The 27,656-nt window shown below is 41.8% G+C and overlaps 2 long non-coding RNA genes across 2 annotated transcripts; both read right to left on the bottom strand.

Moving 5' to 3' along the window:
- LOC110261170 lies at window positions 8,903–14,770 on the bottom strand. Its single transcript, XR_002345019.1, has 3 exons — window positions 12,964–14,770; window positions 12,270–12,853; window positions 8,903–11,425 (listed from the first exon to the last, which is right to left on the bottom strand). It is a non-coding gene; the product is annotated as an uncharacterized LOC110261170 (long non-coding RNA).
- LOC106507634 lies at window positions 14,955–21,632 on the bottom strand. The gene is made up of 5 exons (XR_001303749.2): window positions 21,220–21,632; window positions 19,922–19,996; window positions 18,817–18,980; window positions 15,980–16,139; window positions 14,955–15,701 (listed from the first exon to the last, which is right to left on the bottom strand). It is a non-coding gene; the product is annotated as an uncharacterized LOC106507634 (long non-coding RNA).

The raw sequence follows: 27,656 nt of genomic DNA, 5'->3' as shown, positions 1-27,656 counted from the left end.
CCCAAATATATAAACATGTATAATTATTTTCCTTTTTTTTTTTTTTGTCTTTTTAGGGCCGCACCCATGGCAAATGGAGGTTCCCAGGCTAGGGGTCGAATCGAAGCTGTAGCCACCAGCCTATACCACAGCCACAGCAACATCAGAATCGAGCTGCATCTGTGACCTACACCACAGCTTGGGCAACACCGGATCCTTAACCCAATGAGCGAGGCCAGGAATAGAACCTGCCTCCTCATGGATGCTAGTCAGATTCGTTTCTGCTGAGCCATGATGGGAACTCCTCCTTTCTTTTTCTTTTTAAGAGGATTGACTGAAATTCCAAGGAATTGGCTATCCATAGGAGAGGAATTAGGGTCACACGGGCTGCCCCTAATCCCAGTGCCTCTCCTGTCACACCACCTAAGAGACCACCCAGGCTGTGCCCAGGGCTACTGGGGGTGGGAGTGGGGGGAAAGGCAGAGGGGCAGGCCCAGTCATCTCCCGGCCACCTTACTTCACATAAAACAAATTTTGTGAAATTGAGTATAAATCTTTGTAAATTGGATCACATTTTCAAGTGACATTTAATTTCAGCAACGTGTTCCACAAAGAGAAAGAAATGGGTCCCTAGACCACAAAAGAATGCAGGAAGCCATTTACAAGAATGCATTTTGACAAAAAGAATTAGGAAACATTTTAACACAGCCAATTAAGTGAAAGAAGGTGATAAAAATAGAGCTGAGACCACCAGAAACTGTATAAAGAGGAGAAAAAAAAGATTCATTTCATTGGAATGGCTCTTGGGATTTGCGCATGTGTATTTTTCTTTCTACACCAAAGCGAGCCTCAAAGGACTATTCTTCCAACAACTCTTTCCCCTCCGTGGCCTAGGTGGCTCCTTGTCTGTCACTTACTGGCCTCTTTGGGGACACCAACTCCTCTGGCGTGGAGCTCCTGTCCCAGCCTCCTGGATTCTCTGTGAGACTCAATACCAAAGAACAAAGAAAAGCAAGACCTTGGAAGGCAGTTATTTTAGTAAAAGAGGTGGGTAGGAAGGGATGTTTTTGCCCCATATGGACTCTAAGAGGTGTCTGACCAACGAGACACAGGCTGGGGTCCAGCAGGAAGTGAGCTGGCTGTCCTATGGTCCACCGCTTGAAGGAATTTTAGCACATGGGGTGTCGGGAATATTGGAACCCCTCGGCTTGTGTGCAATTTCCTCCTGCTCCAGTGCCACTTCTGCTCAAAATGTGAAAATACCTGAAGCTCATTGACGGACGCTGTCTGCCTCCATTTCTGCGCTGATTCCCACCTGCCTCTCCAGAGCCCGAGTCCTAAAGAACAGCCCATCCCCCAGACCTGTGCTCCTGGGGGTGAGCCAGTGTACGCAGTCACGCTGGAACAACCCATTTCTCAGCATCCACTAACTGCATCCAGGGGTCAGGAGAAAAACAGCTGATTAACTCAATTCAGCCTAATGTCCAAATGATGAATGACTACCTAACCCTTTAAGCATTACATGCATTTGGGGGCAGGGTGGGTCCTGACCCATGACAGCTTTCTGGTATAGATCAAGAGAGCTGTGTCCCCAGCAGGCTCACGCGTGGGCAGGCTCATCCTGACGCCCAAGGACCTGGGACCCTCCTGTCCTCTTCCTCCACTGAAGAGTGGGAGTTTCTTCCTCAACTCCAGGTTACGTTCCAACCTGGATCTGATAAGTGGCCAGGGAGAGAATTGCCTTTTTGGTCTTTGTTTTGTAAACACCACCTGTCATCTCCCTGAGCTTCAGTTTCTTCATCTATAAAATGGAGTTCAATAATGCCCCCAAGGATTATCTCAAAGATGGAAAGAGTAGGGGGTAGATAAATATGAGTTCCATTCTGCAATAAATCCAGTGTTCGGGAGGTACTCAGATCTCTTAGGAGAAACGTGCTTTTGAAAAACAACCTTAAGAGACAAACTCAGTTGTTAACCTGAGCATCTCTTCCAACCTTTTCTGAACCCAACCTGTTGGCCCCCTCTATCCTCCCCATACATAGATCGCACAGTCCATTGTGGTTTGCATAGAACTGGTCTTTTCATTTCTAAAGATGAGCATTTAAGCCAAGCAGCTTCTTCTCTGCCACTGGACAAGGAATGGGTCCAGGGATGTCTTTTGTGGTTCTGCTTGGAACAGAAGTTCCTTGCAATGAGAATAATAAAAGCCTAGAGCTGTGAGGGGCCACCCACAGGCCTGTCCAACTGAGAGTAAAGTTGCCCTAGAAGGAAGCAAAGCTGAGATGGAGAGAGATCCACATCCCTAGAGACTGGTGGATTGTCTAGATCCAACCATGCCTGACACTGGACCTGCCCTTGCCTTTAATTACACACATCTAAGAATTCCTTTCTTCCCTTTCTCTTTGTCTTCGCTCAAGGGTGTTTGAAAGATTACAACCGGTTTTAAAACGGAAAGGTTATATAAAATCCGCAGCCCACTACATATGTACACTAAGCAGTGTGGATTTAAGTCAGTGTCTCTGAAGTATTTTTATTGAGGCCACCTACTAACCAGAAGAGACTCAGTGCTTCTGAGGTTGGCAAGCCCCTAAATGTTAAGATCTGTGGAGCCTTGTGTTCTATGCTATAAAGTGGGAATTTCGCATTTCACTTAAAAACAAAAACGTTGTGTATTGTTTATTACAAAAACATTTAAAGTTATAAGTTATATTGCCTTCATTTCGCCTCCATCCTGCCACATGTAGGAGGAAAACTCATGCCACTTATCCCGTGGATCACTTCATATCCCAGAGGTACGTGTTACTAAATTTGAGATGCACACACTGGAAGAAACCAAGACAGGGCAACAGGCCATGAATACTCAGCCCAGGAGTGTCGGCCTTCAGAGAAGTCTGTCCTTGCATCTGTCTGATCACCTATACCAGTGTCATTGCAGGGGTGACTTTGAAGGGACACCCTTTAGATATGGCCCCTGCAATGACATTGGCATTGATGGTCAGATCCTGTAATGCTCCTGCTGTGTGACAGTGATGACAGAGGGAGAGAGAGCAGGGGCCAGGCTCCGTGAGAAAATTTGCTGGAGAATAAGATCAGCAGGACAGAACTGCTTAAGAAAATACTGCATTTCATCTCTTCTTAACCTCTTCAGGGCTCAAAACAAAGAATAAGCAACATATTAATGAGGACAAGTCATGATTAATTCTGAAAGCGAGAATTCCGCCCTTTGCCAGCAGTTCTCTCATATCTTGGATAGTTGCCTGTTTGGCCTCCATTCCTATTTTTTCTGTTTTTCACTCTTCCCTCCTTCATATGCCTTTTCTCTGAGTTTGTGCTGTGGCTCACCAGACACAAAGAAACCAAGTTGGAGGTGGAGCAGGTTCTATCCTTCTAGAAGGATCCATGAACTTAACCTCCCTTTGCATTTTCATAGCTGCACCTGGATTGGCCAGCCTTGCCAAGGTTGTGAAGTTTTCTGTTGACAATCATAACATTTGATGTCACGTGGTAAACACACTCCAGTAGCAAATGTTAACAACTTCACGGAATCCTGGAGGCTGTGATGTTTTGATTAAATAAATAAGAAAGTGTGTGGGGTGGTGGCATTAGGTGTCCTTTGGGGTCAACAGTGACATGATAAGCCTGCGAAAAGGCTTACTTACATCTAGGAATTATTCAGGAGAGCACCAGGGTTTTGACCAAAAGACATATAAGATTTGAAAAAAATATATTAAGTTGAAATCCTTTACTTAAAATGGAATAAACTGTGCTTGACATTTCAAAAATGCTGCTTCGGCAAAGATAACGGTACTAAGGTTTCCAAATTTAAGGCTGAGATAAAACACGGAGGCTTCTTGAGATTTCGAAGTATAGTTTAGAAGCTTGAATCCAAAACTCAGTTTCTTGGAAGATGCTTGGTGAAGAAAATATTTCTCTTGGCATAAAGTGCTTCATTTTTTCTTAGAGAAAAGTTAGAAAAAAGAAAAGGCTGAGGAGGGCCAGTTTGCATAAAGGGGGGCTGAAATAAAAAATAACAAACAGTCCAAACTCATTCCTTTTTAGCTTCAACAAAGTGGGAAGGAACAAGTGAAGAGAAGTGAAAAATGCTTTGATCAGAAATTATTTGAGGAGTTCCCATTGTGGCTCAGTGGAAACGAACCTGACTAGCATCCATGAGGATGCAGGTTCGATTCCCGGCCTTGGTCAGTGGGTTAAGGATGCAGCCTTGCCATGAGCTGTGGTAGAGGTCGCAGACGCAGCTCGGATCTGGCGATGCTGTGGCCGTGGTATGGGCAGGCAGCTGTAGCTCCCATTCGACCCCTAGCCTGGGAACCTCCATATGCCACGCGTTCAGCCCTAAAAAGACCAAAATATATGTATATATAAAAAAAGAAAAGAAAAAAATGATTTGAAAGCAAAAGCCCTATGAATTCTAATCAAAGAGATTCTGAGAGGGTTTAATATTATAGATTAAGCATCTTTAGCACTAGAGGGGGCTGGAGACGGAGCAAATCCATCAAATTTTCGAACTGAAGAACAGGCTGTGTAACTGGCGAGAGATGGTACCAATCTCTAAATCAGCAAAGGGCCCTGAGGGGCACATCAGCTTAAATCCCCTCATTTCTGGTTTTTCAAGATAATCTTCAACACGGTTTCTCTGGATGGTAGGGGGCTGATGGGACTCCTGTGTGAGTCAAGTGTCTGCCCGCCTACGTGCTAATGCAAACATCCAAACATCCCGGTCCTCTGAGAAGAAACTTTTAAACGTGTCCAACCTCATGGCTGGCTGTTTCACCTTCACTTTCTTCACTTAACAGAGAGGTGGGAACCTGCCTTTCTGGTTCTGGCCTCAGCACGTCTCTGGAATAAAATCGTAAACCTAGCGATGGATGTTAACAAGAGAAAACTGTCAGAACCTCAACTATGGTGTTTGGAACCAGCAGGTCTGGTAAAGCTCACAGACGCTTTCAGGAGATAGTCTGGTTTTGAAAATCTTTTTATTTGACTTGAGACTGAAGGTTCATCTCTTCCTTATTAAACTGAAAAATGAAATGGTACCAAATGACAGGATTACCGGTATCATAGGGTGTTAAATGTTCTCAGACAAATCTCTCTCCTCAGTTTAAACTTGAATCCCCAACATGCTTATTACTTTAATTTGAGGAGTCTCCAAATCTGGTGATTTTCTGAGCTCTGCACCCTTCTGAGGAGCTGGGAGCAGCTTTGTCTGACCACAAGGTCCATCTAGTCTGCAGCACACGTCAGAAACAGGCTTTTGATGTTCCATAAACACGCCGCCATCAAATGCAACATCCTGCAGCAGTGAATCTGGTGTCTGTCTTTGCAGACGGATGTATAAGTCTTTAATTATCGAGAGTCGGAGGAATAAGAAACTGCAAATAACGGAACATTTTTCTGTGTACAGAGCTAAAAGCCAAGGGAAAGAAAACACAAGAATTTTGAGATTTTGGCCAAAAGACCCTTCCTAGCTCAGGCTTCAGGCTTGGTACGCCTGTGGGTCACCTTCCTTTCTGTTTAGAGCTGAGGTTTTAAGGCTCTCTCACCTCTGTTTCCCCACAGATGTCAGGTCCAGATGCTGCATCAATCACTTATCACTCTCAAATATCTGTGTGGACTGGGTACCATCGCCATGGGGTTCAAGTTCTAATTTGGTTCCCAGGTAGGTGCTGATGTGCTCTGTGAACCACCAGAAAAAATGAAGACATGAAGCACATCAAAAATTCTCATTTAAAAAATATTGTTTTAAAAACAAATGTAGAGGTGTTCCCATGGTGGTGAGTTAAGGAATCTGACTAGGAACCATGAGGTTGTGGGTTTAATCCTTGGCCTTGCTCAGTGGGTTAAGGAGCCAGCGTTGCCATGAGCTGTGGTGTAGGTGGCAGACGCAGCTCGGATCCCGAGTTGCTGTGGCTCTGGCATAGACCAGCAGTTACAGCTCCGATTAGACCCCTAGCCTGGGAACCTCCATATGCTGCAGGAGTGGCCCTAGAAAAGGCAAAAAGACCAAAAAATAAAAAATGAAATAAAAACAAATGTAGAGATATCACTTATCTTCAACGTATTTGCCATATATCAAGAACATTTCTTGAGCTACCTTTTCTGGAAGTGATATGAATATAAAATGATAACATCCCATTTCCATCCAATATTTAAAAAGAAAAAATATATTCAATATAAGCAAATTCAATATTATAATGTTATATTTGCCAAAATGAAAAGCATGCTTGTTATGACTGTCCCTGAAACTCAGCACCACAAAAGAGACAAACACTCTTCAACCTAAGGACCAAAGAATCAAAAAGAAGAAATAAAAAAAGAAAAGAAAGAAAGGGAAAAGAAATCTGCACTAAAGTAGATTGCATCTGCAGACCTCCTTTTCCAAGCACTCAAGTATTCATTTCTTCGGGAATATACCAACTATTAATTCCTGCAATCCCTGCGGACCTCCTTGTGGAATATTCGGAGGGATCAAGTATTGACCTGAGAATTTAGAAGCACGCTGCCCTAAGATTTTTTTGCCCTGACTCATTGATTGGAGGGCTGGGGATCTAGTAACAAGAAACATGTCAGCAAAGATTCCAAATGACCTCAATATATCCCTTCCAGAAGCTTCCAGCTGCTAGGAGATAAGCATGGCAAATTAGATAAGGATGTCAGGGGTTTCATGGTAATGATGCCACTGGACAAAAATAGATGGAAAGGTGGTTGGGTAAGTCGTTTGAAATCTCATTAGAGCTGCTCTGTGACAAGGGGTTTTCACAGCGTCTATCCTGAACTCCATCTGCTACCAGTTCAACAGTTTGCAATGAAACATTCCTCAACTTTGAACATTCTATCAAATAGCCATGAGGAGATGGGTCCTATTGGAGGTCCAGGTGGCATCTTATGATATTCTAAGTTGTCAGATGCCCTGGGTTTATCGCTTGAGTTCCATTTTATTAAAGATCATGTACAAAAAAGTCTTTCCTTTAAAATACATTTAAGATATATTTAATTAAAATGAGAATTGACCTTGAGAGCAGTTGTTCTTCCCTGGTGTGTTGGGGTGAATACGCCAGGTATTTGTCATCACTCTAACAGGTGCTGGTTGTTCTGTCCTAGCCAGAGTGTGGTGGGGTGAGCCACCCCGGGAAGTGCTATTTATTTAACTTGTCATGGAAAATAAAATTGAGGTTTAGGGGGCCTCAGTGGGAGAGTGAACTTTTAACTCGGGTAATTCAAGTAAGCCAACTTGTGAAACTACTTCTTTGGCCTTAAGATCAAAATCAGTTTGCTGTATTGTTTTTCCCTTCAATAAAATGCTTGGAAAATCTATCCTGGACCAGACTATGAGCTGGGCAGTGAGTTGTCTCTCATCTCTGGAAAGAATTCCTGATAAATACCATACTGAGAGTAGCGTTCCTACATCAATTTTTCTCAAAACACTCCAGTAGACTTAGCTACTTAATTTTTGCTCTAGGGAGAGAAAAAAAAAAAGATGACAATATCAGGATGACCCCTGTAACCAAAATCACTCCAATTAAACGAAGCCATGATAATTTAATGCCTTCTATCTTTACAATGCTGTTAAATTTCCACTGGAAATCCTTCCATTTTCTCAGTTGTTGGGGCAGTTTTGATGCTACTCATGGTTGCAGAAATTTTCATACTGGAGCTTACAAGCTCCTGGAAAAGGATATCCGGTCCAGCAGCCACTTGAACACTGTCAAAGCATTCATCGGTTTGAGCAAGATCCTAACTCTGCTTTGTATGACCTCCAATTTTTCCCTTTAGAAATGCCTTCATCTGCATCAAAAAGACAGAAAAAATTCTGCTCATTTTCTGTGCGCCAGATAGTTTATTTTCATCCTCTCTGTAATCTTCCCGCAAAGACTATGACTTATCATTAAACTTTTAATTTATACATTCTGAAAAGGAGAATGGTGACAATGCCAGTTTTTGTAATCCTCTTTTCTGGCATATTGTTCTTAGCTGCTCCTCATTTTTTTTTTTTTTTTAAGATTTTTCCCTCCTCTCTGGGTCTCATTTTTGGTAGATTCTATTACAATTCCTTCAAGTTCATTGATCTCTTCTTTTAGCATCTAATCTGCTATTAATCCTATCCAGTAATTTTGTAAAAATATCTTTTCCTCAGACCTTTGAAGGCACAGTTTCATTAATGGCTCTCATTTCATGTTTCTAATTAGAAGATTGGTGCTAGTCTGTTCTCAGTCCATTTTGGAGACCTGACTTTCTAGAATTCTCTATCCCCAATATTTTAGTTGTTGTTTTCATTAGCCTTGGTTGTTACTTCGTGATTCCAATCTGAAGAGTCCTGACTTGTTGCTGTTTTTCTTTCTTTTTTTTTTTTTTTCTTCTTTTTAGAACCGTGCCTGTGGCATATAGAAGCTCCTGGGCTAGGGTTCATATTAGAACTGCAGCTGCCAGCCTACACCACAGCCACAGCAACACCAGATCTGAGCATCTGGGACCCACACCACAGCTTGCTGCAATGCCAAATCTGTAACCCACTGAGTGAGGCCAGGGATCAAACCCACATCCTCATGGATACTAGTCAGGTTTGTAACCTGCCGGGCCACAGCAGGAACTCCTAAAGAGTCCTGTCTTTTTTTAAAATCGCCAAGAATTTTCCTTCTGTTACTTCTTTATTTATTTCCTCTCCTCAATTTTTTCTTTATACCTGGAACTGCCTTTCTTCTTTGGTTTTTTTTTTTAGCACCACCTCTGAGGCATATGGAGTTTCCCGGGCTAGGGGTAGAATCGGAACTGTAGCCGCTGGCCTACACCACAGCCACAGCAACGTCAGATCCCAGCTGAGTCTGTGATCTACTCCACAGTTCACGGCAACGCCAGATCTTTAACTCACTGAGTAAGGCCAGGGATCAAACCTGTGTCCTCATGGATACTAGTCAGATTCATTTCTGCTGAGCCACAATGGGAACTTCTATAGTTGGAACTCTTATTGGAAACGTCTTCAGTGCCCTGTATCTATCCGTCACGGCTTTTCACTTTAATTTTTAATCTCTGTTTTCTGGTCAATATTATAAGATATTTCCTTAACTTTACCTTCCAGATCAATAATCTTCCTCCTCCGTTTTGTCCAATTTTAAAATTCAGCACATCCACAGATATATGTATGTATGTGTGTATCTGACTTGTTCTTTGTTTCCCTCAAAGATCTGACTCTTCTTGGTCGTGTGTTATTTCTTCAGTTATGTTTTTCTCTTTTTCTTCCTCCAATTAATTTTATCCCATTCACTTCCATCATCCATATGGTCCTTAATATTTCTGGGCCGCTGGTGGGTACACTTATGGTCACATAGTTTTAAAAATATCCTTTTAGTGATTTCAGAGGGACTCTGATTGCAGGAGCATGGGTGTAAGTGCTCTGTCTACCATCTTGAGTGGGAAATCTTGGCTGTAATTCTCAAACACAATGCATTTATTTTTAAAGCCTCCCCAGTTTGTCTACCTGGCTTTTTACTCAAGGACACATCTTAACATGATAAATGTTGTTCAGGGATTGTTGGGTAAAATCTGTTTCCCTTCATAAATATTCTTGTCTCCTTTCCTGAGCTTTCAGGATTGACACAGAACCCCAAAACCAAACAGCAAAAGAAAACTTCTGTTAATTGAACATCTGTCTTTCTGTCTTGAGGCACATGTTTATACACTCTGCCACATCAGCATTCTATAAGTGCAATCTTCTGCTTTTCAACATCACTGAAACTTTTTAATACTAACTACTTGAACGTGTTTTCTACTTTTCTCTTCTTATCTTTTCATCCTAAATATGAAAAAAACATCAAGTGACATTTGAAGAGAACCATGACAAGTTTACGGGAAGAAAATATGGCATCATTTTATGTTCGTTTATTTTCTATTTCTTTGTGTTTATCTTATTTTTATATCCTTTGAAGATTGGATTAACTGTGTCCTTTGAACACTGGGATTTCTACCAGATGAGCTATTTAATTAACCCACAAACCTTCATGGGACATTTTGAATGAATGGATCATCCCACAAATTAAACGGGCAAATTAAAAGTGATTTTTGGTATCAAGAGTTTGGAACCTAAAATTCTATTCAGTTGATCGATAACATTGCAAAATAGTTAACCTTGCAGTTGGTTATCTGAGCCTTTATAGTCTCCCAATGTAGCTGAAGCAAATATGACCCAAAAAGAAGACGAAAAGTAGAGAAAAGCCTCCAGCTTGACGGGCAATATTAGAAATAGCTCTTGTACCCTTTTCAGTAATTCAGAGGCAAAGTTAAATGATCACACTCTACAAATACATTTGGTTCATTTTTTATCTAGTATAAAAAAGAAAACATTCTAAAGAATGCATTTTATTTCCAAACTTTTTTTTTAACCTCTAGAGATTAAGAGAGATGGTACCTTCTGCATTAGAATGAACCATTTTGGATTACTGCCAAATGTATGGAGACACTAAAACTTCCTGTGCTTTACACCATGGCACAGTCCAGAGCACTCAAACTTAAGGAATCATTTCCATTTATCGACCTTTCATCTTTGTGAATTCTTGTGAATTCTTCTCCTGCACGAACATATTATCCCCTAATGAGGATATTACCATTTTACTCCTTCCTTACCTAAAGGCTGTTAAAATCAACTGAGCTACTTAATTATTTAGTTCAGAGAAAACACCCGAATTGGAAAGTATTTTCCGTCTGCAGTCAATTTTAGAATTTAGAGCTACCTAGCTAAAGCTTAAGAGAAATTTACCAAAAGAACCTCAAGATGCTAATTATCAGGCTGTATAATTTACATAGATTTACATATACATTTCAATTTTTCTGAGAATTGATGGCGTACAGAGTGATGAGAGTACTTACTGGGGTATTTTAGGATTTTCCCCCTGTGATCAACCCCAGCAGAGCATTTATTTCAAAAATGTGTATTTGTTCTAATGAAACGTTTCTCCAATAGACATAAATGTTATTATTTAGCATTCACAAGACTATACAGACTAATTCTTTAATGGTGAGAATGGTAGTCCAGTGGGTCTACATTCATCTGGACACAGAATCACATGAGGGTCTCCATGACGAGTGGGGCCTGGGCCCCTACGTCCTCTCAAAGCCCCAGGAGTCCCCTTCAGCGCAGCTGGGCAGGGTCACCAACAGGGCACAGATGTGGAACTTGTCACATAGCATTTTACAAACACTGCAACACAAAATCGTAATAGAGTTCTCATTAACAAGCTTCAGCAGGGGCAATGTAGTAAGCATTTTTAAAATTAATGAGCCCCTTGGACAATCCTTATTATAATGAGCATGAAATCCAGATTGCACCTTCTTCCTTCCTTTCCTCCCTTCTTTCCTTCCTGTTTCTTTCCTCCCTTCTTCTTTCTTTCCAGTCATCCTTTGGTAACATCCAACATGATATGTGATTCCCCTAGCTGTCCTAAGGAATTAGGAAAAAGTGTCCATACATTTTAATATTTTTGTATTATATATTTACATCTTGTATTATTATTGCTTTTATGTCTGATATGTTTTTACATAAAATCTAATTAAATTCCTCTATGTTCCCAGGTACACTAGGTAGGAGAAATGTTACTTCTTTTTTTTTTTTTTTTTTTTTGCTTTTTGCTTTTTAGGGCCACATCTGCGGCATATGGAAGTTCCAGGCTAGGGGTTGAATTGGAGCTGCAGCTGCCAGCCTACACCACAGCCACAGCAACAGCAATGCAGGATTCAAGCCAAGTCTGTGACCTATACCATAGCTCACAGCAATGCTGGATCCTTAACCCACTGATCAAGGCCAGGGACGGAACCTGCATCCTCATGGGATACTAGTTGGGTTCATTAGCACTGAGCCACAATGGGAACTTCCTATTATTTCTTTGTACAGATGATAAGATGTATGCTTGTTAGTTATCAAGCTAAGGAAATTTAACACTAAGAAATACTAAGGGCTTCCTAATTCTCTGTCTTTTCACCCTTTTCTCATTACATTGACTCCTGATCAGAGTGGTCTGAGATTGTAGTGCCTGCATTAGACACAATCACAAAAGTAAATTTTTTCAATATTAACATTTCTAATCATTACTTTATAAACAACCAAATATAAGGTACACTGGCTCAGGCCCAGGACAGCCACCAGGAAAGTGTCCAGTTGCCTGTAACTCTGGAAAACAAATTTTGGCCGTTTTTATTTTGGCTCTATAAATATAGATACATCTTGATCTAAGAAAGAAAAATGCACCAAGATGCTTTTGACACTTGAGCCTATATTAAATATTCACCTTCAGATGATCACAGCACAGTTTCTTCATCGACTTCATGTACATGTTTTTTCCAAAGCCACTGACAAGGGTCAACTGATGATTATCAAGAACATGCATGTCCTCTTAATTGAGGACATGCGTGTAAAAAGAAATCATAAAATTATACTTAAATACCTCTTGACGAAATTAAATATCTAACCCTTTCAGGTAAATAAGGAGAAAACTTCTCATAAAGAAAATCAGAATTATGGAACAAGGATGTACAGTGGATGTGTTATTTGCACCTTTGAAAGCTGAAATAATGGCTTAGATCAAACAAATTTGTGCCAGTCACTGAGAAGTTTTCTAAACATTAACTTTGAGGAAGAGTTCAGATGTTCTTTTAATATTCCTATTTTTGCCCCTAAAATTATGTCTAAAAAAATTTCCTCCACAAATGATATCAAGGAGAAACACTGAAATAGTTCCAGCCTTCACCAGCATGCAAACCAGTTAGTCCACTGCATCTATTGAAGGCCAGGTGGCTAATTGTCCCAGAGTGGTTTATGTTGCCAGCATCATCCTGCTTTTCCACGTGATCATTTTGGTACCAAATTTTGTATCTGCAAATGGATAAATTATGAATATAAATTGGAAGTTCATACTGTGTCAAATTAACACTACGTGTAGAAATGAAATGTTTTACCTTGATGTGCATCCAAAGCTTACTTACAGATATAAAATTAGTGAATTAAAACCAGCAGTGTCCCTAAAAGTTATTTCAGTGTGTCATGTGTCATCACTTCACACATGTGGCACCAAGACCAGTGACTTTTGGGGAGTGTGTCCGTAGCAATTAAATCTTTTCATTTTACATAGCGTTTTCTGAAGTGTGTTCTGTGAAATTTTAAAATGTCCTGTGTGGGAAGCAAAAGGTAAGGAAAAAAAAAAAAAAAGGAAGATTCGATCATGAAAGATTGGGGAATACTGTTTTCCTTTTTTAAATACAGTGCTTTTAAACTCTAATGATCAAATATTCTTTCTGGATCATCAAGAGGGCGTCACAAAGTGTAGCATTTCCCAAATGTATTTGATCTCCTAGGACCTAGTAAAATGTAGGGGCTGCTTTAACAAATCAAAACTACACACTTGTTAAGATAATTGCCATTCCCATATCCATGTTACCATAATTATTGCTCCTAACTTATACCACAAGCTTGCCCGCATTCCAAGAGCAAAACAAAGTTTACTTATCTCCTAAGTAGACAGTGGCAGTGGTTTAAAACATACAGCTAATTTCTCCAGGAACTTTTCTAGAAACAGATATGACCCCAGATTAGGAGTGAGCAGGTTACGTGAGGTAGTCTGGAGAGCTGTCTTCCCCACCAAGCTGAGCTCATTTACATACCTTGCTTCAAACAATCACTTCTATGCCCAACCTGTCACAATCTTACTATAAATGACTTACTAGGTAAAGCCTGGAGGCAGCGACTATGAGGCACAGAGCCCTTTGGATAGGGTTTACTTACTCAGAAATTAAGTATCAGGCAGACACTGGTTAATTTCCCATTATATCCACCCAAGGATTTTGTCCCATGAACCACTTGAAAGTACACACTTACCAAACTCAGATAATTGTCTGTCCTGCTTCCCAATCCTATTGAAGATAAGCTTCTTCTCACCCAGATCAATCCAATGCTCCTGAGCTGATAGGTTCCTGTGGCCCCAGGGTGGACACAGCAATGTATCCTCATTAGGGGTCTCTGGAGATAAATGGGTAACTGCTTCCAAGCTGTATCCTGATGCCCTTTAAAGAATCAACTTTCTGGAGACATAATTTACATCCAATAAATGCAGCCACTTCAATGGGTTTTGACAAATCATACATGTAATCACTACTCTGATGAAGATTTAAAAGTTTTCTATCACCCTTGTCCCCTTGGTCATCAGTCTCTTCACCCCTCAGCCCATTGTAACAACTGATCTGTTTCCTCTCCCTACAATTTCCCCACTTCCAGAATATCCTATAAATAGAAGAACAGAGTATGTACTCTCTGTGGGTGGCTTCTTCTGTTTAGCGTATTTTTAACATTTTTAGGCTGATCAGTTTTGCATATCTCAGCAGTTTGTTCATTTTTAGTGCTGAGTAGTATTCCACCACATGGATACACTACAATGTGTCTATTCACTCACCTGCTAAGGGACACTTGGGGTGTTTCCAGTTGAGGGCTAATATGAATAATGTTGCTATGAACATTGGTGTTCAAACCTTGGTATTGCCATATGTTTTCAGTTCTTTGGAGTGAATGCAGAGGAGAGGAAGACAGGGTGATACAGTTAAGAGTGGGTTTGATTTTCTAAAACTTACCAGTTTTCCAAAATGGCTCTACCACTGTACATTCTCATTAGCAATATATCAGAATTCCAGTTGTTCCACTGGAGCACCATTAATAACCACTCCTTACTGATACTTAGTATTGTCAATATTTTTCAAGTGAATCTTCATTTTCTTTCTTTTCTTTTTTTTTTTTTTTTTGGTCTTTTTTGCTATTTCTTTGGGCCGCTTCCGAGGTATATGGAGGTTCCCAGGCTAGGGGTCGAATCGGAGCTGTAGCCACTGGCCTACACCAGAGCCACAGCAACTGGGGATCCGAGCCGCCTCTGAGACCTACACCACAGCTCATGGCAACGCCGGATCCTTAACCCACTGAGCAAGGGCAGGGACCGAACCCGCAACCTCATGGTTCCTACTCGGATTCGTTAACCACTGAGCCATGATGGGAACTCCGAGTCTGCATTTTCTGATGGCTAGTTTAGCATTTTTCATTGCTTATTTTTAATTCCTATTTTACCTTATTTAGCCTTATTTTTATTTCCTATTAACCAAAATTTACTTTTAAAATGTTCAGTGCAAAATACATTTCAAGGAGGATCAGTCGCATGAGGTCAAATGTATTTTAGTTAAACAAAAACAAAAAACAAGTTCCCCTAAAGATATGGAATGGTTGGGAAGTCCTGTTACCATTTTTTGTCAGAGATTTTGCCCCCATCACTGGAAACAAATTCTGACCTCCTGCCACAAAGTGCAGGAGAATCTTCCCAGATAAGGGGGCGGGGGGCGGGGAGGGAACAAAAAGACATTTATTTATTTCACCAAAGCCTGGCTGTCTCCAGTGGGTAATTACGGGAAAGGGACAGTTACCTGCCCAATACCCAGTCTCCTCTTATTGCTTTGTAAGAAAACCCTTCTTTTATTCAGGCTGGTGATGTGACTGCATTTCCCAGATCTCCTTGTAACAAAGTACAGCCTTGTAATAAGCACTAGTCAACAGAAGTAAGATGAATTTTTGGATGGGATATCCAAGGAGAATGTTCAAGGAAGCTGTTCCTCATTTTGCCCCCCTCTCTTCTGCCTTCTCACTGCTTGGACAGCAGATGTGATGACTGAAGCTTCAGCAGCCTTGGGATGATCTTGAGGATGGAAGGAATGTGAAAAAGATGCAGTTAGAAACACAAAGAGGAAACCCTGGGCTCTGAGGAATTTGTGGTGCTACCATTCTGTCCCTGTTTGCCTAACTCAACTTTCACAAGGTGAGAACAGCTTTCTGAGAGAGCAATGCTTATACCACTGTTTTTGGGGGTTTTCTTTTTCGGAGAAGCCTGGATTAATTGTAAGTGCTACTGCCAGCAGAGAAGACGCAGGAGCACCACCACCAGCTGCTGGGACCTCATCCCTCCCCAAGAATTACCAGCCAGCGGCAAAGGGGCAGGACGAAAGCAGCTGGAAGCAGCAAGTAGCAATAGCCACTCTGAGCACAGCAAGGAGGTCCTGATCCATTGGCTGAACTTGTTTATTCCAGCAGAGAACTTTTTCAGGCAGGACACTGTGTCCGTGAGCACTCGGGCCATCTGAAAAGTAAGTAAATCATTAGACTTATTTCATAAAAATCATTCCAGGCAGTCAGCATGGTTTAAAGAACATTGACCCAACAATCGAGAAATTGAGGTTCCAGTACTGTTTCCACATGTAACCAACTCTGGGAAAATTGTTTCTGTTTTCTAAGCAGTAAGTAAATAACTCCATTATTATCAGAAGTGTTAATCTTTAATGTGATCTTTCTTTTCTCTCCAATGATAGTCTATGACACTAGCTGAAGGTGACCAAAACACAGTGGTGAGGAAAAAAGCCTTCGCAGCAGGCAAAACAAGCTAAAATTAGGATTTTTATGTAATACCCTATGCTTATTACATATATTTGTATATACTGTTAGACACTAAGGTGACTTGAGGATGGTGAAAGGGACTACAAAAAGCTTATTTTGGAATTGATTCTGTTCCAGTAGAACAGTAATTATGAATTAGCCATAAGGCCAAAACTCCTCTTTTCTTTTCCATCGTCAACACATTTATTCTGTGTGTAGGCATAGCAGAGTATCTGTGTTAGACTGCAAAAATGGACACAATTCTTCCCCTTTCCTTATGAGTCTGCTCAGGCTATTCTGCTTCTGCCTCGGTCAGCCCAGATGGCAGCCAGCTGCCTATCTTACAGCTGATTACAGACACACAAGTAAGAACCAGAAGAACCATCCTGATGAGCCCAAATTGCTGACCCACAGAATCAGGAGCTAAATAAATAGGGGTTGTTTTAAGTCAGTAATTCCAGGATTGTTTGTTATTCAGCCACAGCTAGCTGATACTTATTCCTGTGACTATTTGGAACCAACTTTCCATATGTGTCTTTTTCTTTCTTCAAATACAAAAAAAAAAAAAAAAAAAAAATAAGGAAGCTTTTCAGTACATTTTCCCCAGAAAAGCATCATGCATGGAGTGACAAAACAATGGTAAGAATGACAGTCTCTTCTGTGCCACCTTAAGCCCATCAAATTCACATCATATATATGTGTGTGTGTGTGTGTGTTTGTCTTTTTGCCTTTTCTAGGGCCGCTCCCATGGCATATGGAGGTTCCCGGGCTAGGGGTCGAATCGGAGCTGTAGTCACCAGCCTACGCCAGAGCCACAGCAATTCGGGATCTGAGCCGTGTCTGCGACCTACACCACAACTCACGGCAGCGCCGGATCCTTAACCCACTAAGCAAGGCCAGGGATCGAAACCCCAACCTCATGGTTCCTAGTCAGATTCATTAACCACTGCACCATGATGGGAACTCCAAATTAACATCATTTTTATTCTATGCTGAAGCAAATACCTGGATATGGCTGTATTTTTCATTTCTTTATAATGAGGTTTTATTATTTTTTAATGCCCTGGTCAGCTTTACTGTGAGCACGCTAGTCCAGTGTGAATGTCATTGCTGTACACATCTGGGCTGTGAGGTTTCAGAGTGAGTCATTATTCACCACTGTCACCACCCTGCAAAGAATGATGGTCACTAGCAATCCATTTCCCAGCCTGCACTCCTGATGTGGGCTTACCCCCGGATGCAAAAAAAAAAAAAAAAATAGCAGCCTACTTTTATTTGCAAGTTTCAAAGTTAATTGTAAAATAATACGTTGTCTTCCGCTGAAATACCTGAGGTCTTTGTGGGTAAGTCTAGGCTAATGAAATAATCTGCTTTCTGATGCCCCACCTCATCACGCAGACCACTGACAGTGACTGTGGGGGTCTTATCTTACAGATTGGGAGCCTGTAGAGGTGGATTTTAATGGTGCTATGAAAACTCCTTGCTCTTTCTCAAACATCTATCTCAGGCTTGTCACCATGGCTGGATTCACTCCATTAGTGAATTATTATTTCTTCCGATTTTAAAGGTTTTTTTGATGTCAAGGGTTCCTTATTAGAGTTAAATCTCCCTGGCATCCCCACTCAGCACATCTGTGGGAATTAGCTGAGAGCGAGTGAGGAGGGAGACCCCTGAGAGGAGGAGGGAGGATGGGTCCTAAGAGAGGTGGGGGTGTCTTTTCAGGTACCTACCAAGTCCTGGGGAGGATTCCCATTCTCAACTCTAGAGCTTTCCGCTGGAAGCCTCTGCTGATTCCTTGCTACCACCTTTCACATTCAGCAAATGACAGTTCCTTCTGTTCTTTGAGATGTTAGTGTTCCAGAAGTAGTGCTTGGGGAGCAGCTTTAGTTCTCTGTTGAGTTTTGCTCGTCATAGAGTTTCCTAAGGATTCTTAGAGGTCATCTCTTCTTTTTTTAATTTTTATTAAAGTATAGTTGATTTACAGTGTTATGTCAATTTCTGCTATACAGCATAGTGACCCAATCACACACACACACACACACGCACATTCTCTTTCTCATACCATCTTCCATCATGGTCTACTCCCAAGAAATTGGACAGAGTTCCCTGTGCTGTACAGTAGGACTCCATTGCTTATCCATTCTAAATGTAATAGTTTGCATCTACCAACCCCAAACTCCCAGTCCATTCCACTTCCTCCCCCTTCCTCTTGGCATAGTCTGTTCTCTATGTCTATGAGTCTGTTTCTGTTTCGTAGATAGGTTCCTTTGTGCCATATTTTAGATTCCATACATAAGCGATATCATACGGTATTTGTCTTTATCATACGGTATTATGTATTTTAGATTCCATACATAAGTGATATCATACGGTATTTGACTTACTTCATTCAGTATGATGATCATGAATTGCATCCATGTTGCTGCAAATGGCATTATTTTGTCCTTTTTATTGCTGAGTCGTATTCCATTGTGTATGTGTACCACATCTTTTTAATGTCCATAGACAGCTGAGGTCATCTCTTGCGATGCTCCTGCCATCCTGATTTCTAAATCAAGAAGTAAGAATCAAGGAGCGGAAGTGACTTCCCTGAGCTCTGAGAAGCCCAAGCAGCTGCCTGGCTCCTCTCCTTAAAGACCCCCCCGCCCCGCGCCACACACCCCCACCCCCCCAAGGATCCTGGGATGTAGAGGATTCTGGCTTGAGATTTCGAGGGAAAGAAAAAGAAAGAGAGAAGGGAGAAAGAAGGAGTGAGGGAGAGGAAAGAAACGAAGAAATGAAAAAAAAGGAAGGAAGGAAAACATCTGTTTTAACAGGAAAAAAGGCATTAAGAGTACAAATGCTTGCCAGATCTTCAGCTCCTCAAAGCTGGTGGAAACCCCCCTGCTCTGGATAACGGTACCAGTGAGCCAGGAGGGCAGGTGGGGTGGGTTTGTACTCCAGTTACAGATTTGTCAGGTTATGGCAAACGGAGTGATAGTCTCCATTTCCTTTCCCTTCTTTTAGGTATAGAAATCTCTAGTGTGAGGCTAGAAAATTAGAGAAGTACATCCACCATTCTCCCCAAGGATGCTTACAAGCCACCAAAAGTTTCTCCTTGCCTTGTTTGACATCATTTTCTTGTGAGTCAACATCACCTGAGCTGCCCATCACTGGCTACTGTGGCAGCCGGATGCCCCTAGGGGGTGCGGCATCTTTGCACCAGTGGGCTAAGCTCGAATGGCAGACAAGATCTTGACTCCCTGATCCCTTCCTGAAATGTGGGAAAGGTAACTAGGCTTCCTATTGATATGGTTCGAGAAAGACAGCGATCAAGACTTTGAAGACCTACACAAATCAAGTTAGAAAATGACTGTCCCCCAAAATGCAGTTGGGTTTGATGCGCAGATGCTGATGGGAGCCTGGACCCAGCATGGAACCCAACCTGCAGCTCCCCCAACACCTCCCATTCCCACCACCACCACCGTCCCCTTCCCCTCCCCCACTCACCTGTGCACCTCGCATCGCAGGCCTCTGGGGTCTGCAGTTCTCGCCCTCTGAGCCTCATATCAAATACTGTTTTTCCTTAAGAGACAAAAGGGGGAAGTTGTTAAACATTTGGACTTGATGCCAGAGTGCCAGTTTCAAATTCAGCTATACGAGCGGGCAATTCCAGCTCTGTGTGCGTTTTCAGCATCCTGAGCAGGGAGGTAATAACACAAGAGGACCTGCCTCATGTGGTCATCTCGGGATTCAGCCAGCACAGGGTGCAGAGAGCACAGCAGTTCCCAACACTGACCACAAAGCCAGCTAATTAGTAGTTGTTCATGTTAAGAGTCCTTCTGTTTAGGCGGATTTATTTATTTATCTTTTTGTCTTTTCTAGGGCTGTTCCAACGGCATATGGAGGTTCCTAGGCTAGGGGTCTAATCAGAGCTGTAGCCGCCGGCCTACACCAGGGCCGCAGCAATGCGGGATCCAAGCTGTGTCTGCGACCCACACCACAGCTCACGGCAACACCGGATCCTTAACCCACTGAGTAAGGCCAGGGATCGAACCCATAACCTCATGGTTCCTAGTCGGATTCGTTAACCACTGCACCACGACGGAAACTCCTCCCTGTTTAGGCAGATTTACTTTTGTCTCCCGCATTCTCCAGAATTCCCTCTACCTAGTATTTAACTTCTGCTGGGCTCGCTGGGCTGTTCTCCTTGCTAGCCTGTGCGTCTCTTGAAGGATGACTGTTCTGTCTCTTTCTTTTAATTTTTAGAAGCTAACACAGTACTTAGCACATAGTAGGCCCTCTAAAATATTATTTGAATGAACGATATAACAATTTCATAATACAGAATAAAGCCTAGATTTGGGGGGAGAGGAAGGGGCATACCAATGGCAGGCAAAAGTTCCCAGGTCAGGGACTGAACCCAAGCCACAGCAGTGACATCCTTGGATCCTTAACTGCTAGGCCACCAGGAATTCCAAACCCAAATTTCCATTTTTTTTTTTTTTTTTATGGCCACACCTCTGGCATATGGAAGTTCCCAGGCTATGGGTTGAATCAGAGCTGCAGCTGAGGCCTACACCACAGCCATGGCAACCTCTACAACCTAAGCCACAGCTCACAGAATTGCCAGATCCTTAACCCACTGATTGAGGACAGGGGCCAAACCCGCATCCTCAGGAAGACAACCCCTGGTCCTTAACCTGTTGAGCCACAATGGGAACTCCCCAAATTTCTTCACATGGCATTCAGATTCCTCTAGAACATGACTATAGCATCACTTCTTAATCCCCTCTGCCCCTTCTTACCTCCACAACTCATAGTCCTTCCATGGACACACCATGTGCTCCTCGCTGCCACACTGTGTGCTGTTTCCACTCTCATTATCGAATGTCCTCCCCCACCTCCTCTGCTTGGTGACTTTCTTTCCTTCTTAAGACTTTCCTTGAATGCCACCACTTCTGTGAGTTCCTCCAGGCTCCTCCAACTCCTCAGGCAGAATGTATTACTTTTTCTTTTTTGGATGTGTTCTCCGAATTCTTTGTTCTTTCATGCAGCACATGTGAAAACAAATTGTGGTTGGTCACATGCGTGTCTGTTGTTCTCCCTCCTTCAGTTTGCCAATCGCTCCTGGAATATGAGCGTGGAGGCTGCTAGATATTCAATAAATATTTGTTAAAAGTTAATGCCTATGACTTTGCTGCTTTGGCTGGTGTTTACGTTTCTGTCTGCCGCAACTACTCAGGGTTCAGGAGGTCACATCTCCCAGCCTCGCTAATCAAAGGCATGCAACTAGGTGGTCTGGGCTTGGAGGAGTCACAGTTCATTAAACTTCATCCGTGGTATTCGGTGAACTGTTTAATAAGCCAGGCGGTCCCTGTACTGTCTCTTCAAATGGGAGCCAGTGCATCTGAAGGGTGTTCACGGGGGCGGGAACCACCATGTGCAACATCTTATTGGAAGTTCTCCTTGACTTATTTTTATTTACTTATTTTGGGGGGGAAATATTGTTTTCACTCATGCCAAACTAAAATCGATCATTGTGTTCACATGGGAATGCAGACCACTATAATACGAGCAGTCTCTGTGAAAAATAAGTCAAAATGAGTCACAGGTATTTTCATCTGATATTACGCATGAAAAAGATACCACTGATGTTAGCACTACTTCCGAATTACAGGAGGTAGTGATTAGTTGGCCTAATTTATTAAAAAAAATTTTTGAACAAATTCTTGGTGTTTGTTGGTTGTTTTTTTCGACCTCACCTGCAGCATACGAAAGTTACCAGGCCAGGGATCGAACCTGTGCTACAGCAGCAACCAGAGCCCTAACAGTGACAGTGCCAGATCCTTAACCTGCTATGCCATCAGGGAATTCCTATTTTTTTTAATTTTTTATAATTTTTATACAATTTTAAAAGTTACTTTCCATTAGCTGTTATTGCAAAATGTTAGCTCTATTCCCCATGCTGTGCATACATCCTTGAGTCTGTCTTACAACTACCCTTGCATCACCCCTCCCCCTCCCTGCATCACCCCTCCTCCACCTCCCCAGTGGTAACCACTAGTTTGGTCTCTGTATCTGTGAGTCTACTTCGTTTTGGTTACTTCCACTATTTGCTTTCCAATTTATTTTTATCTGTTGGAGTTTTTCTTCATTCTTTCCATAGAAGGAGGGATTTTGATATTTGTTAAGAAACTGTAGGTTCTTGTAGGTAGTTTTTGTGTATTTCCTGGATGGGTCCTAACACTGCCTTGCAAAATAAATAGATTTGTTTTTTTCTTTTGGCTGCACCAGCAGCATGTGAAAGTTCCAGGGCCGGGGCAGTGACAAGACCAGATCCTTAACCTACTGGGCCACAAGGGAACTCCAGCAAAATAAATCGTTGAATAGCTCAGATGGATGTGAACCTGAGAGTTTTTGTCAGTGTGGACAGCCAGGTTCAGGCATGTGAAAGAAAAGGAATAATGAGTCAATCTTCCCTAACTAAGGAAGGGCAGTGGAACACCCAGTGTGACCACTGAACTCTCTCTGCTGCCTCTTCTTTTCAGTTGTCACAGGTCAGAGACCAGAGCACCTGACATGTCCCAGCAACTCTGGTCCCAAGCCGCTGTCTCTCTTGACTTTCACGTGCCCCCTCCTCCTTCGAAGCTGAAATTCTGCATCAAAGTGTTTTCAGGGTTATTATCTTCTTGGTTGGGCTTAGCCACATGAAGCCAAAGAAGAAACAGGTAATCCTCTTCCACGTTCTTGGAGGTCTAATTATTGCCAGGCATCTCTTAGATCAAATCATTAAAGTTATGTGTATTCACATGTGCACACAGACACATGTAGAAGAAAGTGCATCACTAAGGTACGAATGTAAGAAGACACTTAGGTACTTGGCATTTCAAAACTTTTTTTTAAGTGTTAGAGCTTTGTACGAAGAAATATAATATGCTTTTAAACATTACTTTGCATTGATGTAGATGTTAAATAGAGCTGCCACGTCTTGACTTTAGGTATGAAAATGAAAACTAATATCCACAACACGAAATAGATGGACACAGTTTCTCTTTTCAGGACAACTTCAACTGTGCATAACCAGACCAGGATACCTGTAGTTCCAGATTATCTGCCAGTGGCACCATTACCATGTAAAATGGCAGAGATGTGACTATTGCAAAGGTTCTGAAGTAACCATAGTTTATATTTCCAAATGTTGGCTGTCCAGACCCTATGAACAAAGCTAGAGAGATTGCAATTATGCAGTCTCATTTAAATCCTACCTTAACCCTATGAGGGAAATATTATAATTCTCCTATCTCCTATTATAATTCCTCATATAGATGAAGAAGCAGAGGTTCAGAGAATTTCAAGCAACTTGCCCAAGATGACACACTGGCAAATAAATCTGAATTCAGATGTGTCTGGTTCCAAAACTCAAGTAGGCATAAATCATTTTACAATGTTATCTCCTCCAATAATACTTGTTCTTTATTATCTGGCACCTACCTTCAAACTTTCAGACTCTATAAACAAAGCCAAACCAGTGTATAAAGAGGTGTCTCAAAGGACTTCATGAGTTAAATGTACTTTATCTTTGATACTATGTCTTAAAGAAAAAAATTATAAAGATATAAACTTAGAGTTCCCTGGTGGCTCAGTAGGTTAAGGATCCGACATTGTCACTGCAGCTGCTTGGGTCTCTTCTGTGATGCAGGTTCCATCTCTGGCTGCAGAAGTAGAACATGCCTCGGACTCGACCAAAAAAAATTAAAAAATAAAAAGATAAACTTAAATGAGTAAGTTCAAAATATATTTATTGCCTTTACTACTGTGACTTATACTAAACTTTCTTTGCTCATGTGCCGACCATGACCATAATCCCATCATTGATTTTTGCGTCTTTATCACTTCATCTCCGATCTGTTTTAAATTCTGCCTCCAGGTAAATCTTCACAAAGCATGATGCTCTTCTCTTCAAAAATCTATGGTTTAAAATTCAAAGTTCAATTCTCTAATCCCTCTGAGTAACTAGAGTATGTTTTTATACAACTCATGTGATGCCTAGCTCCTACCTTCTTGTGGTTTAGCAATACGTACACAATTTATATTTCTTTACAGAATGTAAGCAATTTAAGGATTGAGCCCTTAAGTATGTAGCCAAAGTAAACACTTGGTAAATAATTATCAAATTTGGAATTTTCCACTAGGCAGCAGAAAGTGCATTATTTTTATTGTGTAGCTGGTTCTTCAGATGAGCTCAGCTCAGTTACAATGTACATTCCTGAAAGACCCAAAAACCTGCCACCACTCATCTTGGTTATTTACCCAAATCTCCTGTCCTCCTTTATTTCAACCTCCCATTCCTTGGTCTTTGCTTCCACAGTCCCTTGGCTTCAGCCACTAAATCCTACCTTTGGCCTTTCTGGATTTGATGCATATTTAAGCTCCAATTGTGATTCTCAAACTCTGATTCTAGCCATGCCCAGTCATTGTCAACTGTCCTGTAACCTGTCCAATAATGGTAAGCATTCCTTCCTTCAGGGTCTGGCCTGTGGAATGAACAAACACCTAAGCCAGCCTACCTGAATTCCTGCCAAAGAACGTAGATCAAACCCATTGCCTGAAATATTTAGAGTACTTAGGACTCACTATCCATGAGTACTGAAGGGGTCCACAGAAATGGGCTTCTCAGACGACCAAGTGAGGGTTGATCAGAATGCCTTAGAAAGTGGGGAGGTCTAGAATTGAGGAGAAGCCTGCCCATGAAACGTTTGCCCTTCTATCCTTGATGGAACAGAGGGGCTTCAGCAGTAGCTTGTCTGTGCCCCACACAGTGGAGCAGCAGCTGTGTTTCCTTGAGAAGCACGGGCCAGCTCAGCCATGTACCCCTTTGCATCTGCTTTCCCTTCCTCCCTGCCTCACTTCCTTCTCCTTCTCTTTCCCCTTCTTCTTCTCCCTCTTCTTCTTTTTTTCTTTTCTTTTCTTTTTTATTTATTTATTTTTTTGGTTATGCTACAGCATGCAGAAGTTCTGGGCCAGGGATCAAACCCACACCACAGCAGTGACCCAAGCCACAGCTGTGACAATGCCAGATCTTTAACCACTAGGCCACCAGAGAACTCCCTCACTGCCTTCTTTCTCTCACTCTTGCTGCCCTGAGCTTCCACTCCCAGACAGAACACTGGCACAAGAGCTTTACCTTAGGTTCTGAGTTTTAGGAACCTAGGCTAAACAGATTCCCAAGGTAGAGGCTTTGATAAGGTCATTCTTCATCTCAGGCAGTGGTATAGCCTTGTTTCGCACTTTCCTATAAAAACAAACAAACAAAAAAAACTTTATTACTAAGAGCATTATTACACATATTTTCTTTAGAAAAAGGAGTTGGTAGCAAAATCTGTAGCTGCACCTAAGAATTTAACCAATTTAACCAATTCAGTTAAAAAAAAACAAAACTACAGGGAGTTCCTGTCATGGCACAGCAGAAACAAATCCAACTAGTATCCATGAGAATTTGAGTTCGATCCCTGGCCTCGCTCAGCGTGTTGGGATCCAGCGTTGCCATGAGCTGTGGTGTAGGTCGCAGACACAGCTCAGAACCCACGTTACGACTGTGCTATAGGTTGGCAGCTGTAGCTCCGATTAGACCCCTAGCCTGGGACCCTCCATATTTGGCCTAAAAAGCAAACAAACAAACAAAGGCAAAACAAACAAATGAACGAACAAAACCCTACAATATTTGAAATGATAGCATTCGAATTAAATTGTCAAATGTGCACATGTCTTTGGCAAGCTGGAGAGGTAGTTTAGTTGAAAAAAGGACACCGGAGGATTGTATTAGGTAGTGTCTAAAAGATCCCCACTCCGAAATTGTACACATTAGACCATGCAAACTTTTAGTTTCTTAGCATTTTTGTTTCTCAGCATTTCTGAAAGAGTCATTCTGATTTGAGAAGAGAAAAGGGAACAGAGAAAAGGAGGCAATGCCGACAGAATCCAGGGCTTCTGGAGCCTGGGAGCTACTTGGTACTACATGAGCTGTTGTGCGAGACATGAATACATCTCTGTGCAGCAAGAAGCAAATTTCCTGGTCCCACAGTGAACAGAATTACAGGGAGGCCTGAAGAGCCTAAATGTGAATGATTCAGTAGCCAGAACTTGGGTTGTAGGGACTGCTTCTGACAGGGGGACTCAGAAAGTGTTAGGACCAAGGAGCTGTGCTGTTGTTATTTTTTTAAAGTTAATGAATGCTCGGAGTTCCCTTCGTGACTCAGTGGTTTACGAACCTGACTAGTAACCATGAGGTTTCGGGTTCGATCCCTGGCCTTGCTCAGTGGGTTAAGGATCCGGCGTTGCCCTGAGCTGTGGTGTAGGTCGCAGACGTGGCTCGGATCCCACGTTGCTGTGGCTCTGGTGTAGGCCAGTGGCTACAGCTCCGATTCGACCCCTAGCCTGGGAACCTCCATATGCCAAGGGTGCATCCCTAAAAAGACAAAAAGACTAAATAAATAAATAAAGTTAATGAATGCTTTTTAATTTACCTCTTTACAATAAGTATTTGTTACTTTTCATTTTTTCTCAGTCATCAGGAACGTTTGGATTATTATCATTGATTAGGAGGCCTTCTCTTTCTTTTTAAAAATTAATGTGCTTTTAATTGAGATGTAAGTAGCATAACATTGTATTCATTTTAGTTTAGTGTTCGTTTAAGTATAAATCAAATAACAATTGGATATGCATATATGTGACCAAATGGTCGCCACAGTAAGTTTAGTTAATGTCCATCACCACACAGTTACAAATATTTTTCCCTTTGTGATGAGAGTTCTTACGATCTACTCTCTTAGTAACTTTCAAAAATACAATACAGTGTATTGCAAACTGTAGTTGCCATGCTGTACAGGATATTCCCAGGACTTACTTATCTTATAATTGGAATTTTGTACCTCTGGCCAAACTTCACCATGACCTTGACTCAGAATGTGTGAGGACCAAAGGATTTTTATAGCAGAATCCAACCTGAAAGCAGAGAATCTCTCCTTGGGTAACACACAGCTCCACTCCGGCTAATGTGTTGCTGAGAGTAATTTCATGGAAACAGATGCAATTAATGATGAGCCTTGCAGGGATTTCTGTAATCCTTGTAGAGTCTTCGATTGCTAAGACTATACGAATGGTCGATGGAATGCTTGCACTTCAAATCTGAACACTGAGAAATCGCAGCATGAGATGAAAGATTCCCAGAGTGGAGTCCTGTGCA

This window comes from Sus scrofa, chromosome 6, assembly GCF_000003025.6.
Source record: "Sus scrofa isolate TJ Tabasco breed Duroc chromosome 6, Sscrofa11.1, whole genome shotgun sequence".
NCBI classification, from domain to species: domain Eukaryota; kingdom Metazoa; phylum Chordata; class Mammalia; order Artiodactyla; family Suidae; genus Sus; species Sus scrofa.
This window is presented reverse-complemented; position numbering and strand designations above follow the sequence as displayed.